The sequence below is a fragment of the Artibeus jamaicensis genome, unplaced genomic scaffold (assembly GCF_021234435.1).
Source record: "Artibeus jamaicensis isolate MK-2021 breed Jamaican fruit bat unplaced genomic scaffold, CSHL_Jam_final contig_851, whole genome shotgun sequence".
NCBI classification, from domain to species: Eukaryota; Metazoa; Chordata; class Mammalia; order Chiroptera; family Phyllostomidae; genus Artibeus; species Artibeus jamaicensis.
In genome coordinates, this window is record NW_026521986.1 from 8837629 (window position 1) to 8855002 (window position 17374).

The 17374-nt window shown below is 43.6% G+C and overlaps 1 protein-coding gene and 1 long non-coding RNA gene across 8 annotated transcripts in view; one reads left to right on the forward strand and one right to left on the reverse strand.

Moving 5' to 3' along the window:
* RAD51B (RAD51 paralog B) overlaps nucleotides 1-17374 on the forward strand; it is a 512857-nt gene that overhangs the window by 289054 nt on the left and 206429 nt on the right. The window lies entirely within an intron of this gene.
* On the reverse strand, nucleotides 1257-16537 carry LOC119034773 (uncharacterized). Of its 2 annotated transcripts, none has more exons than XR_005079629.2 (3): nucleotides 16299-16537; nucleotides 14998-15111; nucleotides 1257-3606 (listed from the first exon to the last, which is right to left on the reverse strand). It is a non-coding gene; the product is annotated as an uncharacterized LOC119034773 (long non-coding RNA). The 2 variants fall into 2 exon arrangements; XR_005079630.2 differs by lacking the exon at nucleotides 1257-3606 and adding an exon at nucleotides 11212-13683.

Consider the following 17374-nt stretch of genomic DNA (forward strand, 5'->3'; position numbering starts at 1 on the left):
TCCTTTATCTCCCAAACAATAGTTCCTCTCTTCCACCCCTTACTCCACTTCTCCCCAAGTCCTGTGTCCCTTAGAATCTGGCATCCAGCATCATCAATATCTCTGTTCCCCACCTCTTCTTGGACAGTCCTTGCACCTCCTCGCTCTAACAGAAGCGCATCTCTCTGCTGTGCACACTGCCCTCTTACGTGGTGACAGGTTGATTTTCCTCAATGGCCCACCACTAGCCTTTCTTCCTTGCTACTTCCACACCCATATCCTTTTCTTCCTAAAACCCCTCCAGCTTTGAGTCCCATGTCGTCACTAATGCAGAGATCTCAGATTGCTTAACCCTGTGCAGTGTAAAGGCAAATCTTTTGTGGTTGGATCAATGTAGATGCCTCTTTGTGTCTCTCACAAAGAGGGGTCCTTTGCAGACAGTCCCTTGACCAAGAACATAACTGCACTTTTAGTCACGTGGTCAGTGTTGTCTGATGGGTGGGGCAGGACAGGGGGAGTGGTGGGCTCAGTCTCACTCTGCCTGCCTGGGACCCTGACCCACTTGGAGTGCTTGGACGGCCCTATCAATGGGTGGAGATGACGTCTGAGGTGTGCTACCGGGATCTGTTCTGAACACTGAGAATAGACACGCATAATCCCGGCGCTAGAGGGGTATTCAGAAGATATTTTACTTGGTGGGACTGTGTGGGTGGGGGGGCCAAATTAAATTTGCATACACCTCATTTTCACAGTCTTTGTGGAGGAATGGGATCTGAAAATGGGGCGCAGAGAGTTGGGCACGCATGTGCAAGAATGTTTTTCTAAAACAGAGGAAGTCATGGAGGATGCAGGGCCTGGAGCACGAAGTGCTTTTCTACCCAATTTTGAAAGGACAACTTTGCATAAATCCGCAAAGGCCTCTTGTTTAAGGTTCGTCTCAAACACGTGAGAGAACCTTGTTGGATTTCTCCATAATTCTCGGTGGTTCCCAGAGGTCAGAACTACTCCTTATCTGTAAGTAGCAGCTCTCTGGATTATGGACCTAATGGGGATATAACTTTAATGTTGTGCAGTTAAACCAACTTCACACTATTTACAAGACATGTCATACAACACCGAAAACAAGAAATTAGAGTATGTGGAAACTATGCTACTAAAATTAAGCAGCATAAGGAAAATTAATATAAGCCTGTAAGTCACAGCTTGACTTCTGTTTCAGGAGCTGACCCGGAGGCAGTGCAGCCAAAACCAGTTTTAAGACCTGTTCTGTTCTGACTTGCGAGGATTATTTGCTGTCGTCTCCCCACCCCCATCTCACTTCCAAGTTAGTTCTAAGGGTTAGGAAAAACATTGTAATATTGCCTGATTTACTTCTGGTCTAACTTTGATTCTGGCTTTCGTAAGGTGAGATGTCTACTTTTTGTTAAGTATCACTGGCAGTTGGCAGGACATTTTCTAACAGTTTAAGTGCTGCCAGTAATGTTTGTGACTCTCTGAGGATGGGCGCCGGAGAAAAATGTGCTTATTGGAAAGCGTGCAGTGTGTCCGCGGTGACCTAATTTTGCTGTTACCTGAACATGAGTGCTAATGATGTGGCATTAATGTTGCCTTTAAATCTGTTTAATCAATTTCAATGGTATAATTATGACATTAGTACAGAGATGAAAAACACATAGTTAAGAACTGTGGAAAGCTGCCCTAACAGTACCAAAAAATTCAATGTTGAAAAAGTGGGCAACAAACGCGGTTCACTACAGAACTCAAAAGCTGGGATGTGGGGAACTGTCAATATGAAGAGATGACGTGCTGACGAGGCCCCGGATCCCGGCCTGGCACTGCCCGATCTGGGAGAGCGTGCGGTCAGAAGTAGGAGTCATCTGCGCAGTGGGCTGGGAGCGGGCACTGCGGTGAGGCGTGGAGTCTGGCGACAGGGCAGTGGAAAAATTCCTACAGGGTGACAGCAGAGACACTTCCAGAACTGGGGGAAAGCTGCAAAACTCTACAGAGATTAATAAGGAGAAGGAATTTCTAAGTAGGTGAAACTCCCGGCATGTGAGTATGGTCGACAGGGCTCCTGAACCTGGGATGTCAGAGCTTCTGAGTTCCTTTAAAATGGAATTTAATGCCTTTTTTTCTTCCAAGGAAGTACCTTACAGAGGAAAACAGTAGGAAATTGTAATCATTTTGAAGAAATTTACTTTAACATAAACCTGGTTGGACTTCATTACGTCTTCCTCTTTACCCCACCCCACTGAATTACCTTAAAATAGAAAGGGTACCCCCATTAGAGTTCCATAATGACAGAGTCCCAAATGGGGCTTTGAAAACAATCTTGGAAAACCCCGAAGCCACTGACTTTTTGAAGGGATCTTCAGAGGTGGTGGAGGGCCCACAGCCTCCCCGGACAGCACTGCTTTGTGTTAAACTGTCGCTGTAAGTGTGCCCTTCTAGGGCCTGTCCCAGATCCACTGGAGTCTCTTCTTTCTGCTCTAGCATCAGAAGAGGAGAACAGCTGGTGATTATTCTCAGCTTAAGAATCCTCATATCCTTGAAGAAACTGGTATTAGATCACCCCTTTGACGTTGGATTTTTACACAGACTCTTTACTGTCTCCTTAGTATCCATGTAAGTCTTCTTGCCCCAGTCCAACCAGCTTCATGGCCTCCCTGCAAACCTCTTGGGTCCCAGGACCCGATGCTGACGTCTGCAGGGCCTGGCTGCTTCTTTGGTGAATAGATTAGTTCTGGTTCCTAAGCACTCCTTTTTATGAATCTCATTGTCTTGCTAGATTTTTAACTTACAATTTTTAATTGAGCTAAAGTTCATACACCATAAAATTCATCCATTTAAAGTCATACTTCAGTGGGGTTTGAATTTTTTTAGTATACTCACTGGATTGTCCAACCATCACCAACCATTATATAATTCTAGAACATTTTTTTATCACCCCAAAAAAGACACCCCAGAGCCCACTAGCAGACATCCCCATTCCCCTCCCCTCAGAAACCATTAATCTAGTTTCTGTGTCTATGGATTTGGAAATTCTGGACATTTCATATAAATGGAATTATTTCTTTTTTATGGCTAAGCTTTATTCCTTTTTATAGCTGAGTAATATTCCATTGTGTGAACACATCACATTTTGCTTACTCTTGCTTGTTAAACTCAGGGTTACATTAATGCCAAATAATACTGTGTTCCTCTCCCAGGGATATTCTGTCCAATTTGAGATTTGAATCTTATTTAGGTTTTCAATTCTTTATTCTTCAATTTAATAAGATGCCTTGGAATCTCTAATTTTACTGCCCGATGTGGTTTATTTAAAAACTGAAGAGAAGACCCCAAGCTACCCTACAAACTGCACAGAATAGTACTTGTTCTCTTTTTTGAAATGGACGTGTTTGTTATGTAATGGTAATGGATATAAGAACCCCCTTTCACTCATCAGGTTCTCATTCCGAAACGTGGGATTCACTCAGTAGTCTTAGAGGAGAGCACTTCTCAGAGTGTGCCAGCCGCTTTCCCAAGGCGTCCCAGGAGTAGGCAGGGGTGGACGACGGCGTTCGACAGCAGGTTCTCGGCTGTTACGAAACACCCCTCTCATCACCGATGGTGATCACTTGCTCCCTGTGTATGAGGAGTAGACGCAGCATGAGGACAATTTTAGGAGCATGGATTTACCCCTGTGGATGTGAGACACATCTGGGTGTCTTGGTTCTGCCGTTGGCCAGTGTTTGTGCCCTGCTGGTCACATCTCTGAAATGGAACAGAAATGCCCACCTCGTAGGGCCGTTGTGATGTGGAAATGAAAGAACTTCTATAAAGCACTTACAAATAACTCCTGGCCTGTGTTACGTGCTCCTTACGTAATAGTTACCATTGTCACGGGTTCTGGAGAATTTTGGGAAGGACTATATGGTACAGTGACCTCTGATGTCAAGGAGCTTACTATTCTAATGGCAGAGGCAAAACGGACAATAGATAATCCTAAATTAGAAAACAAAACAAATCTTAGAAAAAAAATATACTGAAGAGGTATAGAAAGCTTAAAATAATATCTTCATAGGTCACTTTAGTAAATTTTGGGGGCTAGCATAGGAGAAGTACTGCTGATACAAAGAAAGAAATGCCATCTTTCTGAAATACTCCTAAGAGTATTTACTCTCTGAGCCTGGACATGCCTCAGGAAACAGCTTCACAGAACAGTTACCCCAAAGGGGTTTGCCGGACTGCTGCCCATCACAGCAGTCTAGATTCCCCCCTGGGTTCCCGTCTCACTGTCCATTCTCCCTGGGCGATCCCTCCTTCATCTCTGTGGAGCCCACCCACACCTCGGCCGGTCTGTGCCCTCTACCACTCTCCCAGACCTCCCTCCTGCTCTCCAGGACCGTGCGTTCAAATGTCTGCTGGAAACCCATGACAGTGGCAGGTAGCTGTGTAACGTCTACGGCTCCCTGCCACTCAGAACGCCCAAGTCCCGGCTGCTCGTCTCTCTTTCCAAAATAACGGTCTCTCACGTTTTTTCTGCCTCGGTTAGTGGGAAAATCATTATCTACATAGTTTCCTAAGTCACAATTTCGGGCCATAGGAACTCTCCCCCTCCCTTACCACCCACATCCAGTCGAAAATGTTTACATTCCTCTTTCTCCTGGTTTGGGATCTCTTCCAAGACAGGGTCTCTTTCTCGTTGCTTGTTATTACCCCCGCCTGGCCCCAGGCCTGCTCCAGGATATACATGGTTTTCATAAATGTCTAATGAATGGGCGCTTCTTTTCTATGGCTTTTCATTTTTTATTGAAAGGACATATACCCACAAACACATGTGTATGCCTTTGAGCACATACATGTATTCACACAAGTTCTCCAAGTACTCCTGTTCCCTTGAACTCCCTCGGTTTATTGGTGAGGTTCTTATATAGCACAAGCCTATAGGCACATACAGTTATAAAGGGGATGTGGATTGAGAGTTCTGCCATGGTAAACTCAAATTCCTTCTGGCTAGTTGAGCCACGTACTCCATTCTGCCAAACTATTCTCAGACATTTCCAATCATTTTCCTTTTCCTTTGTTAACACATTTTCAAAAACTAAAAAAGAAAGAAAAGAAAATCCCCCCCTAAGAATCCCCTGGTCTTGGCCACAATGAGAGTGTAGTTTGGATTCCCAGTTGACCATTTTCCATTCTGTCACTAAGATGTGTTTGGAAAACAACAGTAAATAACTCCCAGTCCTGCCATTGTTTCTTTATGGTTTATGTTTCATGCTCTGCTGCTTAGCCGGCAGGGAGGGAGGCGTCACTGACAAACCCAATTTCTGTAGTTGTGCTGATATCATCCATGATTCAAAGCCACAGTGAAAAATTACAGATCAGCCTCAGCCACATTTTTTCTTTTTGTTGTTCTTCTTGCTGAGAAACACACATGCACAGACAAAGGAGTCCTGCGTTTGCCAAGTGGGACCAAACAATCCCGGTATGGAATGAAGACAAATTGTGAAACCAAAATGATTGAAACCATAAAAAGCAAATGACTTTGTTTCCCCGGACTGCCTGGCCTTTTAAGCTGCCTCATTTCATGCAGTCTCCACCCTGCACGAAGGCTGTTGTGTTAATTAGTTGTTTTCTTGTCCCAAGATTACACTGAAATGGCATGATTGTTAACAGTACTTGGATGACTTCCCAAGAACAGCTTTTAGCTGGAAAAATTATTGTAAAAATAGCATCTCTGTGGAGGCTTCTGGTTAAGATGGAGGCATAGGTAGACACGCCTTACCTCACTATACAACCCTAAGAAGGAACACAAACTAACTTAAAAAAGAAAAAAAAAAAACCCAAACAGAACTGCCAAAAATTACCCATTAAAATACCCAGAACTGTACTGAAGTCTAACAACCAAGGATTTAAAGAAGCTGTGTTCATCCAGACAGGTAATGGGCGGAGACAGAGAGTCAAGGCAGAGAGGACTCAGTGAGGCTGCGGAGGGTGAGGGGCGAGTGGAACTGGCAGCCCTGCACTCGTGTGTGGTGGGTAAAAATCAGGGAGACGCCTTGTGAGCAAGCCAGCCCAGCTGCAGGCCGGACTGCACAGCCCAGGGCTCCAGCGCTGGGGGGCTGAGGGGAAAGAAAGCCTCATAACTTCTGGCTGTAAACCCCGTGGGGTTGGGGCAACAGAAGAGACTGCCAGTATTTACACAAACCCACCCACCCTGGGAACCACAACCAGGACAGCAGGTGGAGGAATGCCAGTTGCATATGAGAAGTGGGCGAAGTGACTGGAAATGGGGCAGGGGCCGGGCAGGCCCCCGGAAGTCAGCCAGCAGCGTCACTGTCCCCTTTTTGACTGCTCCCAGAGAGCCACAGTTGTCCTGCCCTGGGGAACACCCAGGGCTACTCCCCATTCGACTTAACAGGGCCGGGTGTCAAAGCAGCTTTACCTATTACACAGACACAGGGAGGCTGCCAAAATCAGGAGACAAAGAAATATGGCCCACATGAAGGAACAGAACAGAACCCCAGAAAAAGAACTCAGGATGTGGAGATAGCCAACCTATCAGATGCAGAGTTCAAAACACTGGTGGTGAGAATGCTCAAAGATCTTATTGAATACGGCAAAGCATAGGGGAAGAAATGAAGGCTCTACTAAGGGAAAATCCACAGGAAACCAACAGTGAAAGGAAGGAAACTGGGATTTAAATCAATGATTTGGAACATAAGAAAGAAATACACATTCAACCAGAACAAAATGAAGAAACAAAAACTCAAAAAAAAAAAATGAGGAGAGTTTAAAAAAACTTGGAGACAGCTCCAAAAGGGCCAACATCCAAATCATGGGGGTGCCAGAAGGAGAAGAGGAAGAGCAAGAAATTAAAAACTTATTTGAAAAAATAATGAAAGAAAACTTCCCTAATTTTTCAAAGGAAATAGACATACAAGTCCAGGAAGCACAGAGTCCCAAGCAAGATAGACCCAAAGAGGTCCACTCCAAGACACATCATAATTAAAATACCAAAGATTAAGGATAAAGAAAGAATCTTAAAAGCAGCAGGAGAAAGGTAGAGAGTTGCTTACAAAGGAGTTACCATAAGACGATTAGCTGATTTCTCAAAAAAACTTTCCAGGCAAGAAAGGACTGGCAAGAATTAGTCAAAGTGATGAAAAGCAAGGACCTACAACCTAGATTACTCTACCCAGCAAAGCTATCATTTAGAATGGAAGGGCAGTGCTTCCCAGACAAAGTAAAGCCAAAGGATTCATCATCACCAAGCCTTTATTACATGAAATGTTAAAGGAACTTATTTAGGAAAAAGAAGATAAAATCTATGAACATTAAAATGACAGGAAATTTACAACTATCAACAATGGAATCTAAAAAACAGAAACAAAAACAAACTAAGCAAATAGCTAGAACAGGAATAGAATCATAGATATGGAGATCCCATGGAGGGATCTCCATAGCAGCTAGGAGGGGTATGGGGGAGAATAGGGGAAAAGGTATAGAGATTTAGAAGCATAATTGGATAGGTAGGTACAGAGTAGACAGGCGGAGATTAAGAGCAGTATAGGCAATGGAAAAGCCAAAGAACTTACATGCATAACCCATGGACAAGAACTAAGGGTGGGGGCATGCTGGAGGGAATGGGGGTACCAGGCAGAGGGGGGCAAAGGGTGAAAAATTGGGACAGCTGTAATAGTATAACCAATAAAACATACTTTTAAAAATTGCATCTCTCTAAAACCCAGTTTTGTTCTGGCCCAATCACTTCTTTGGCCAGCAGCTCATTGGCTGTGTGAGGGATGCTGTTCTTCCTGCCTTTGCTCCATGTTAGTTCTGCTTCGCATGTGTTTCTTCAGCCTGAGTGTCACTGCAAACCCTATCCGTTCCTCAGGGGTCAGGGTCAGTGTCATCTCTGGGAAGCCTTTCGGGTTGGCATTAATGCTCTGTTCATATTCTGTCCTGCTTGGTAAGTACCCTGTGTGTGCTTAGTAGGTACCTAGTAAATATTCAAGTTGATGTTAATAAATGGCTCAGGAGATTGCTAATTTTCTACCACCATGACGTTAATTTTTGTAAGCAATTGTTAAATTTTGTAAACAACAAAAGACATCTTAAAGAGTTTTCTTTTCAAGCCTCAACAGCATATGTAAAAAACATGGGAGAAATGTATGTCTGTTAGAGAAAAAATTTAGACACACTGTTGAGTAATTTAGAAATTTTTTTCCTAAAATATTGTAAATTTAGAAAAATTGTGCAAAGAAATATAAAACACTGTAGGAATGATACATGTTAAGTAAATTGTGCCTCCACAGCTCATTACTTCTTAGTTACCACCAAACTATCTATACTCCTACTAATGTAGGAATATCGGTGCACACAAACTAAACCCACTTACTGATACACATTTTAGGATTCTTGTTCAGCTAATTTACTTTCTTATGTCTTACCTCCCCAGCTGCTTGGAGGGGAAGCCATCAGAAGCATGCTGAGACTTGGGAGGTAGCCAGCTTACATTTCAATTTACTATGAAGATGCAAATAATCTACTTTTGGCCTAAATTAAGGTTGCCTATAGTCTCAGAAACCAAAGCATGATCTTGGGATGCTAATTTAGGGAACTCTCCAGTAAGAGCCAAGACACAATCAGCTTCCTAGTCCACATTCAAATCATAGTTGGAGATTATGCCCAGTTCTGTGATCAGGAATTAATGGGGAGCAGTTGAGTCTAGAGGTGGCTGAGAGTTCAGCCACAAGGGCAATTAAAGGGTTGGGAAAGAACGAGGAGGGAATTGAAAGAAACTGGGACTAGGCAGCTTGGAAAGAAAAGAGGATAAAGGGCAATTTAGCAGCAATCTTTGTGTAGGTAAATACATGTAGCAGAGCCTCATGGCCCATGTTTTCTATCTCACCTGAGGATAAATAAGGAGCTGAAACTGCAGGATGTAAGATTTGGGATAGACATCGGCAATGTCTGCTAATAATCAAAACTGGAGCAGACTACTGAGAAATATGGTAGAACTTCCATCTCGGGGGATTAAAAACTATATACCATATTTTGCCACGTAAAATGCATAATTTTTTGCCCAGATTTTTGAGGGGAAAAATAAGGGTGTGCACTATACATGGGTAGTACTAATTCTGCATCTATATTACTGTTTTTAATTCTTTTACTTATGCTTATTCATTAAAAGTATAACTCTAGAAAGTAATAACGATATCCATATGTTAAAAAATAAATGCTAAAATTTGTTTATAATATAAAAAACAAGTATCTACATATAAATAATTGAATTAAAAAATTAAAAAGAAAGATTTTTCTCCCTGAAAGTTTGGGCCAAAAACGCGGTGTGCATTATATACAGCAAAATACGGTACTCCGTTCTCTTTAGGAGGATGGGTCTTGCTTCATTTCAGACAGTCATGTGGTGTGACTGTTTGTAAAAGCTTCTTCACAGACAGCAGGAGAGAAGCAAGTGCACCTAACCGGTTAGGAAGCAGCCTGATGCTGGGGGCCGAGGGCGGTGGTTGCTGTCTGAGGGGCACTGTGATGAACTGGGTGGTCTTGGACGTGCCCTATGACTTCGTGCTTTAGTTTCCTCATCTGTAAAATGAGGGAGACAAGCCAAATGAAAGCAGGGTTTATAAGATGGAAAGCAGCACTCTCAGGAAACACGGGTTTTTAAAAAGCCTCTTCTAGGCCAGCCACTGAGCAAGACGCCTGTACATGTTAGCTCACTCGCAGCTCCTCTTGTCCAGCCCATGTCACCTATGAGCTGCCCAAGGGCCGGGTTGAATAAGAGACTTACCAGTTTCGTACAACTGGCTCCAGAGCTGGGTAGAACCCAAACCTCCTAACCCCCCAGCCAGCACGCTTGTGAAGAGCCAGGCTCTGATAATCATGCTATGATATCATATTTGAGAATCCTTTCTAGTTTTTCCTTACCACTTCCCTTTTCCTTTTTCTAGGCGTGTTTATTGTGTCTTATTCATACGGTAGGTACTGTGCTAGGTGCTGGTTAGACAGTATGGGATTTTGATGATGTGAGCCTTCAGGAATTTTTAACACAGTGAGAAAGCATTACAGGTGGTGAACAAGGCTTTTGGATGTTTCCAGGCCCGTAGACACCTTCATGGTTCATTAGTGCCTCCCTGTCCCAAGTCCATCGTCAGAGGCAGGGACAGACTCCCCACTCTTCTTGTTCTTCCCATGCCCTCTGATGAGGGCCTCAGCATGACTGAGACGTAGGTAGGACTTTTCCAACTTCCAGGACCAGGTTCCGGAGCCCCAGGACCACACCTCTCCTCTCCCCTCGGGGCCCTAAAGACTCCCTGAACTTCAGCCCCTGCTTGGCCACCCACCAGCTGCTCACCTTAGATTAGTTACATGAGCCTTCTGTGATACTGGTGTGTACCTCAGGGGGGTTTTGTAAGGATTATGAAACCATTCAAGTGAAGTCGAGATTGCTACTAAGAAGAAGCAAGAGCTGTTCGCACTCACTACGTGTCTGCAGTTTTGGTTTCTCCAGAAGCAGCGCTGCTCTCACCTCCTTACCGACAGTCCCTCAAACCTCGTTCTGAAGAGACCATACCCTCCCAGGCCCTCTCGGGTAAATCGAGCTTTTTTCCTGAGGATGTGTCGGTCACTAGAGTGTATTCCTGCTTGGAGACATGTACAGACTGGCCACACGTTCAGGTTCTGTAGTCTGACCGACCTAGGTTCAAACCCAGCCCCAGTATTTAACCGGAGAAAACTCTTTTAAGTGTGGCTGCTACGCCTCTGTAAAGGTTTTGAAGCCTGTCTGCTGGCCATTTGTGTATCTAGTTTTACTCCTGTAGAACTGTTCCGCAGGTCGTGTTGTAATGCCATTAACTGTTATTGTTAGGAATAATAATGATAGAAATATGTGTTAAGGATGTACTCTGGTGCTAGCACTGAGCTGATTTACATATGTTATGTCTATTTTTTATGAAACCCATCTAATACAAGTGGTTTCATCCCCATTTCAGAGATGAACAAAATTCAGAGGGAGGGAGGGAGGGAGGGAGGGAGGGAAGGTTAACAACTTGTCTGAGGTCACAGACCATTCCCAGCAGAGCCACAGCTTAAAACCCGGGTTTCTGCGGCTCCAAAGCCTGAAGCCCGTGCTGTGTTCCACCGTGGCTCCCTGTCTGCCGTCCCGGGCAGGACGCGAGGCCTCACGTCTAGGCCAGTGCTACAGGTCATAGTGGTTCCTTGTCCTGACTAGGAAGAGTCTCCAGGCCTCAGCTTATTAACTTAGTGAAAATGTTCTCTCTTACTATCAAAACAATTCACGTACTGCTCAATTGATGTTGAACCATCATTTCAAGGATTTTACAACATTTTCTCATCTTTGTCTCAATTCTCTTGCCTTTACCATAGTGAGAAAATATTCCAAAACACTGAGAGGTGTCACTTTTAGAAACCAACTTTGATTTATTTTATTATTTTTAAAAATTGTGTTTATTTACTTTTAGAGAGAAGGGACAGGAGGGAGAAAGAGAGGGAAGGAAACATCGATGTGTGAGAGAAACATCAATCAGTTGCCTCTCATTCACTTTGTGGGACGATGCTCAACTAAAACTGAGCCATGCCAATCAGGGTTGATTTATATTTTTAAAGGAACTTAGTTTTATTCATTATTTTGTGCTTACCTATAACAGCTCCTGGCATATCAGATGTGTTTCATAAATTTGTGCTGAATGAATGAATGAATGAGAATTTAGTAACTTTGTTGTAAAGCAGTTAAGGTAGTGAAAGGAGCTATGGACAGGAGTCAGATGATCTGTGTGCCGGATTTAGCCTGGCCGCCGACCAGCTGTGTGACCGACATCAAGTAACCACTTCTTGGGGGGGCGGGGGCGGGGAGAAGATCAAGGTAATTACTTCGTGGTTGGACCTCACATACAGTTTGACCTTTGCAAAATGATGGAATTTAATCTAAGTGATTGCTAAGGTCCCTTCCAGGTCTCAGGTTTCGTAGCTTTCTGTACATTATGAGTGTGGGAATCAAGCATGATTTTCTCAGTGACCTATCTGGAGCTCTAGAAGCTGGGAGATTTGGGGAGAAAACCTAATGTTCTCTAAAAGTACCACAGAAGTTCTTAACTTGTAAAGATACAGGTTCCAAAAGTCTACTTGTTGCTAAGCCACCAAAGAGATACTTCATGCAAGAGCTAATCTCTTGTGTTGATGGGCAAAGTTGACTGGCACCTTTATAAGACATAGCTTTATATTTTTGAAAGTTTATAAATGAAAGCTCATTTATAAATAGACAGCTGAGAAGCAGCTCTTTTCTTCTATATTGAGTTGTACATATTTCAGCCTTTTATACTGATTTACAGTCACCCTACTGGCCAGTCTTTTCCATGGCCAGGAACTGGGGAACCTAGTCCCTGTTGGCCTAATTGCGTTCTTGGCCCACCTGTGGAATTCTTGGCAGTTAGCACTTCTTATAAAACTCTTTCCCGGCAGGGCCTGCATGGATAAGGTGAGCAACACACTCACTGCATTTTAGAATGGCGTGTGATAAGAGTCAAGATGTTGAAACTTCTGGACAGTTTTCATGTAGGTAAGAGTGTGGCATTATATAAGATGCCTCTGGCTTACTTATCTCCACCACGACAGGAATCATGGTCTTTCATGATTCCTGCCACTTTCATGGTCTTATATGTAGCAGGGTGACCAAGAAATGACCTCATAGAGTAGACATCTGCAGTGAAGTCGGGGTTAACCTGCTCAGAGCTCATTTCTGAGTAGAGCAGTCTCCGGAATATTGCGAGTGACAAGGTCCCAGTCTCCTGTCCTTGGCTCAGCCTTATTCCTTCAAGGCCCTTGCACATGCTGGACAGGGGTCCCTCTCCAGTCTGTCAGTCACCCTGTGTCCAGACAGAGAGGCAGGCCCTGAAAACTGTAACCAACAGAGCAAGTGTCCCCAGCCCCAGGGTGGGGCTTCCTATAGCTTTTGGTTACACAAGCCTTTTACTTGGGGCCAGGATCACAGCTATATTGTAAATCAGTTGTATCCTTGTATCCTACCCTGCTGTCTAGATTGCCACATGTACATTAGTGGTTTAGGGTTTGGCAGAATGGTTTTGACCAGTAGCTGGTGTCATTATCGTCCAGGCTATGACATCCTTATCTCATACAAAAATTTCGAGTTTGATGAGGTTGAAGCAACTCATTATTTCTAGCATGTCCGAGCACTTTGTCCCTGCTCCTCAGAATCAGTTAAATTTTTTCAACTGTGTATCCAGGGCTGAGAAGGTACAGAGAAAAGTCTTGTAGTCGAGAGGTTACAAAAGGCATCAAACTATAGAATGGTCTCACACAGGTGACTTTTTGATGCAACATAACATAGATTATATTGGTTGAGACTTTTTGATTACAGAAACAGAAACTAACTATGGCTAACTTAAAAGAAAACAGCAGTTTTCTGTGGATATGGACTAGGTCATAGAATTGAAGGAAAAGTAGAACCAGCAGGTTTCCAGACCAGGAAAAGGAAACAGAAACTGATGGTTGGGTCATAGTAGCACTTCTGGGATGCACCCACTGCAGACATTTCCTGATCTTTATTGTTCCACTGATTAGTCACGTTTCCAGGAGAGATTCTGATTGGCTGTTTGGCTTGGGTTATAAGTCTATTCCTTGGCAAGGTCCCTGAACCTTGATCGACAGTCCCACCGGCACCACCTGGAACGAACGAAGGTCAGGACAGTTCCTAAAACCGGGGTGCTCCTACCAAATCAGAGGAGGGTCAAAGACCACAGATCTCCACTACAAACCTGTTTTGCTGGATTCTAGAGGGGAGGAATCAATGAATCCTTAAAGCCAAAGAAATGGGCAGCTGTGCAGGGATTTCTTTTTCTTAGAAGTCACCATAAAGATACTTATCCAGTTTAGGAGTGCTTGGCTGTAATTTTCGTGTCCTTTTGTCTTCAGGACACTTTCCAAATTTAAACCGGTAATTAACAAGAGGCAACTTGGTTATTGTAGTTGCCTGTAGCAAAACGTATTTTAAGAATTCTTGGAATGTGATAAAAATCACCACTGTCATTATCATCACAAGGGAAGGCCAAAGTAAAGCCCAGTCAGTCGTTAGAGGTAAATTATCAGAAGCTCTCAGTGCCTGACGTTCCTTTTTTTGAGTTGTGCAGAGCGGCAGGATTTGAGCCTTTGAGGGCTTTGGTGAGAGTGACTGACTGCAAAGGAAGGAGCAAGACAGATTTTTCTGGTGTCATACATAGGCTGAGGGATTTATCACAGGAAGTTGTAGTGTGGATAGTAGATTAGAATAACAAAGGGGATTTTAACGTGAGGATGACACATTGATCTGGACCATTTCCTCATCTGCACTTACTTACTCCTAAATATTTTCCTTCATGCTTTCTTTTCCGAGGGGGCAGCCCGCTGTGAGCCACCCTTTTCTTTTCTCCTTGCCTCTGTCCCTAACTTCTTTCTTTTCTATGCCCACTCCACTTTCCTCTCTCTAATCTTGTGTTTTCCCTTTAAATCTTCTTTTCTCTAACCCTATTTCATTCTCTCTTTCTTTCCCTTATTTGATCTTCCAATCCATCATTTCTTTTTCTCATTTTTATTTTGTTGATTATGCCATTACAGTTGTTCTATTCCCCCCTTCATTCCCCTCCACCCTGCTCCCCCTACCCCCACTATTGCCCCCCTTTAGTTTATGACCATGTGTCTCAAGTTCTTTAGATTCTATATTTCCCATACTATTCTTGCCCTCCCCCCTAACTATTTTCTACCTACCATCTATGCTACTTATTTTCTGTACCTTTTCCCCCCTTCTCCTCTTCCCACTCCCGTTGCTAACCCTCCATGAGATCTTCATTCTATTTCCGCTCCTGATCTAGCTGTCCTTCAATCCATCATTTCTGTTCCTTTTCCTGAAATTCCCTTCCTTTCTCCTCCTTCAAATCAACATTCTAGTCCCCTACTCCCGAGCTTCTTATCTCTTCCGTGTTAATCCCCAACGTGTTTACTGACCTGTGGGCCAAAAGGCAAAATCCCCAGGGCCCTCTCTGCAAGCCAGTGCAGTGAAAGCAACAGCTGTCATTGCTCAACGAGTGCCTTGTGACACACCAGTCAGTGATAGGGACCCTGTCAGGGAGAGTTTACATAAATATGTTTGTATGCGAATGTGAGATGTATGACAACGTTCAAGCAACTAGTTTGCTGAGTGGAGAGGTATTTGGATTTTTTTTTCTGGCAGGGAACAGAGTTAAACAGAAAGCTTTGCCCAAGTTTATTTCTTCATTAAGTTAATGGATGAGGTCCTAAGAAATTATGTAAGGAAAGCAGATGATGTTAAAGAGAAAAACAGGGACAAGAGCTCAATAAACAATCAGGCGTTAGTATATCCTGCTGACACGTTAGTGATAGCAGACACAAAGAATGTATCGTAGATGCAGTGGTAGAACAGAAAGCAGAACCAGGAGAGATGGCAATAAAAATCCAAGTGATTCATATGTTTAAATGAAAGGGAGAAGGAAGAGGGCAGTGCATATAATATGAAAGGGCAAGAAAATGCAAGAAGAGACATAACGGCAGAGACAAATAGGTCAGGCATTTGAGAAGTTCTCCTTGCATCCATAATACATCGCCTGTTAAATAACAAAGGGGGGACATGCATTTACACTACTCAGACACAGTGTCTGAAGTATTCTGTGGGAAATGAAAGCTAGGCAATGATTAGAGTAGTGTCTTTAAAAACACGACCTCAGAAATCAAGCCCCTGATGAAAAAGGAGTGGAAGAATTCGAATGGATAAAATGGGGAACAGTGGCAAATGACAGGAACCTTCAGCAGGAGAAGTGATTTTAAATGGCGCCGCCATGTTAACAACTGTCAGAACGGAAAAGCAAGGGGGGGCTATCTGCCCTGAGTGTTGGGAGACCAACCTGGCCTAAAACAGAGCAGACCTACCTCCTGTTTGCCAAGTACTGTGTCAGTTGCTGGACATACACTTCTAATTTAAGCCTCACTCTACATAAAAGTGAAGCCAAGGACTGAGAATGGCATCCACTGGGAGGAAAAAGCACAGGGAATTTTCTGAGCCACTTCCAAAGTCCTGAGTCTCAGGGGGAATAACTTTGGTTTCGTCCAGTCAGAGTGAACAGCCAAAGGCAGCAGACACAGGACATCGTCAGAGGTAGATCACCCCCTTCGGCCTGTTCTGTCTGTACTGCGAGGTCAGAGGACCCTAGCAAACCGGCCAAGTGTTTTCAACTGTGGAAATCCCCTAAGTTTCCAGTGGCTGTGGTCCCACAGCTCCGAGGGTTACTCACAGGATGGCTCTCTTCCAGCTCCCAGATCTCGGCGAGTTGATTAATCATTTTCTTCTTTTGACTCATTCAGGCCTCTAGAAAATAGCTGTAGGTGCCGGATGGCTGTGCAGATCAAGGAGGTCAGATAAATTGGCTTGATGCTGGTTTATAGAAAATCCTAGAAGATGTTGCCAAAAGCATTTATGCACACTGTCCTCAGATGTCAGCCTTTGGATCTGTGGCCAAAGGCCATTGGCTTACTCATGTGTTTGAAGCAGGGTGTTTTCATGTGCATTAGGCAACGTGGGTATGTGTGGGTATTTTAATTTCTGAACATAAGGTCAGCTATTGCAGGCTACTTACTTAGACAGCCGAGTTCCATTATGACAACTTATTTTTATATCTATTTAAATGGACTAATGGTCAGATTATAACCCTCTAATAACGATAACAATAGTAAACACACAGACGGGGCTGTCATTTGTCGGGTCCCACACTGATTGTTTTCCTTAACAGACCGTGTTTGTAGGACTGAGCAATCGGTGCTGGTGGTCTAAGCCAAGGCTATGCATATTGTGATCCCATGATTTTCTCTGGCTGATATTCCTCATCAAGAAGTTTATTGTAGTAGAAATGTTCCCTTTTAGATTCATGATTATGCTTTTACACAACAATGGAAAGTCCACTTCTCTGGCTTTTGTAATGCTTTAATCTCCTGGTTTATATATTCAGTTCACAGGCATTTATAATAGTTAGCACCTCAGCATACTACATTGGAGATACGGTTGTGAAGAAGACATCCCCTGGGACCTGAAGTTATTCCTTATATTAGTGCTTTGTGATTGGCAGGAGCCAAATACTTGGGAAAACACAGAAGAAGCAGCAGGTATTTCTGCAAAGGAAACACTTGAGCTGAAACTTCAAGGACATAAAGAAATTCTCCCGATTGACAAAGGTGGGAGGGACATCATGGGTAGGGCAACAGCGTGTGTAAACACAGAGGTGTGAGAGAGCATAGCATGTGTAAGGTACAGTAAGACACTTTAAAAAATGGGGTTGTGGCAAAAAATGAGCCGAAGTAGGTTAAGTTGGGGTAG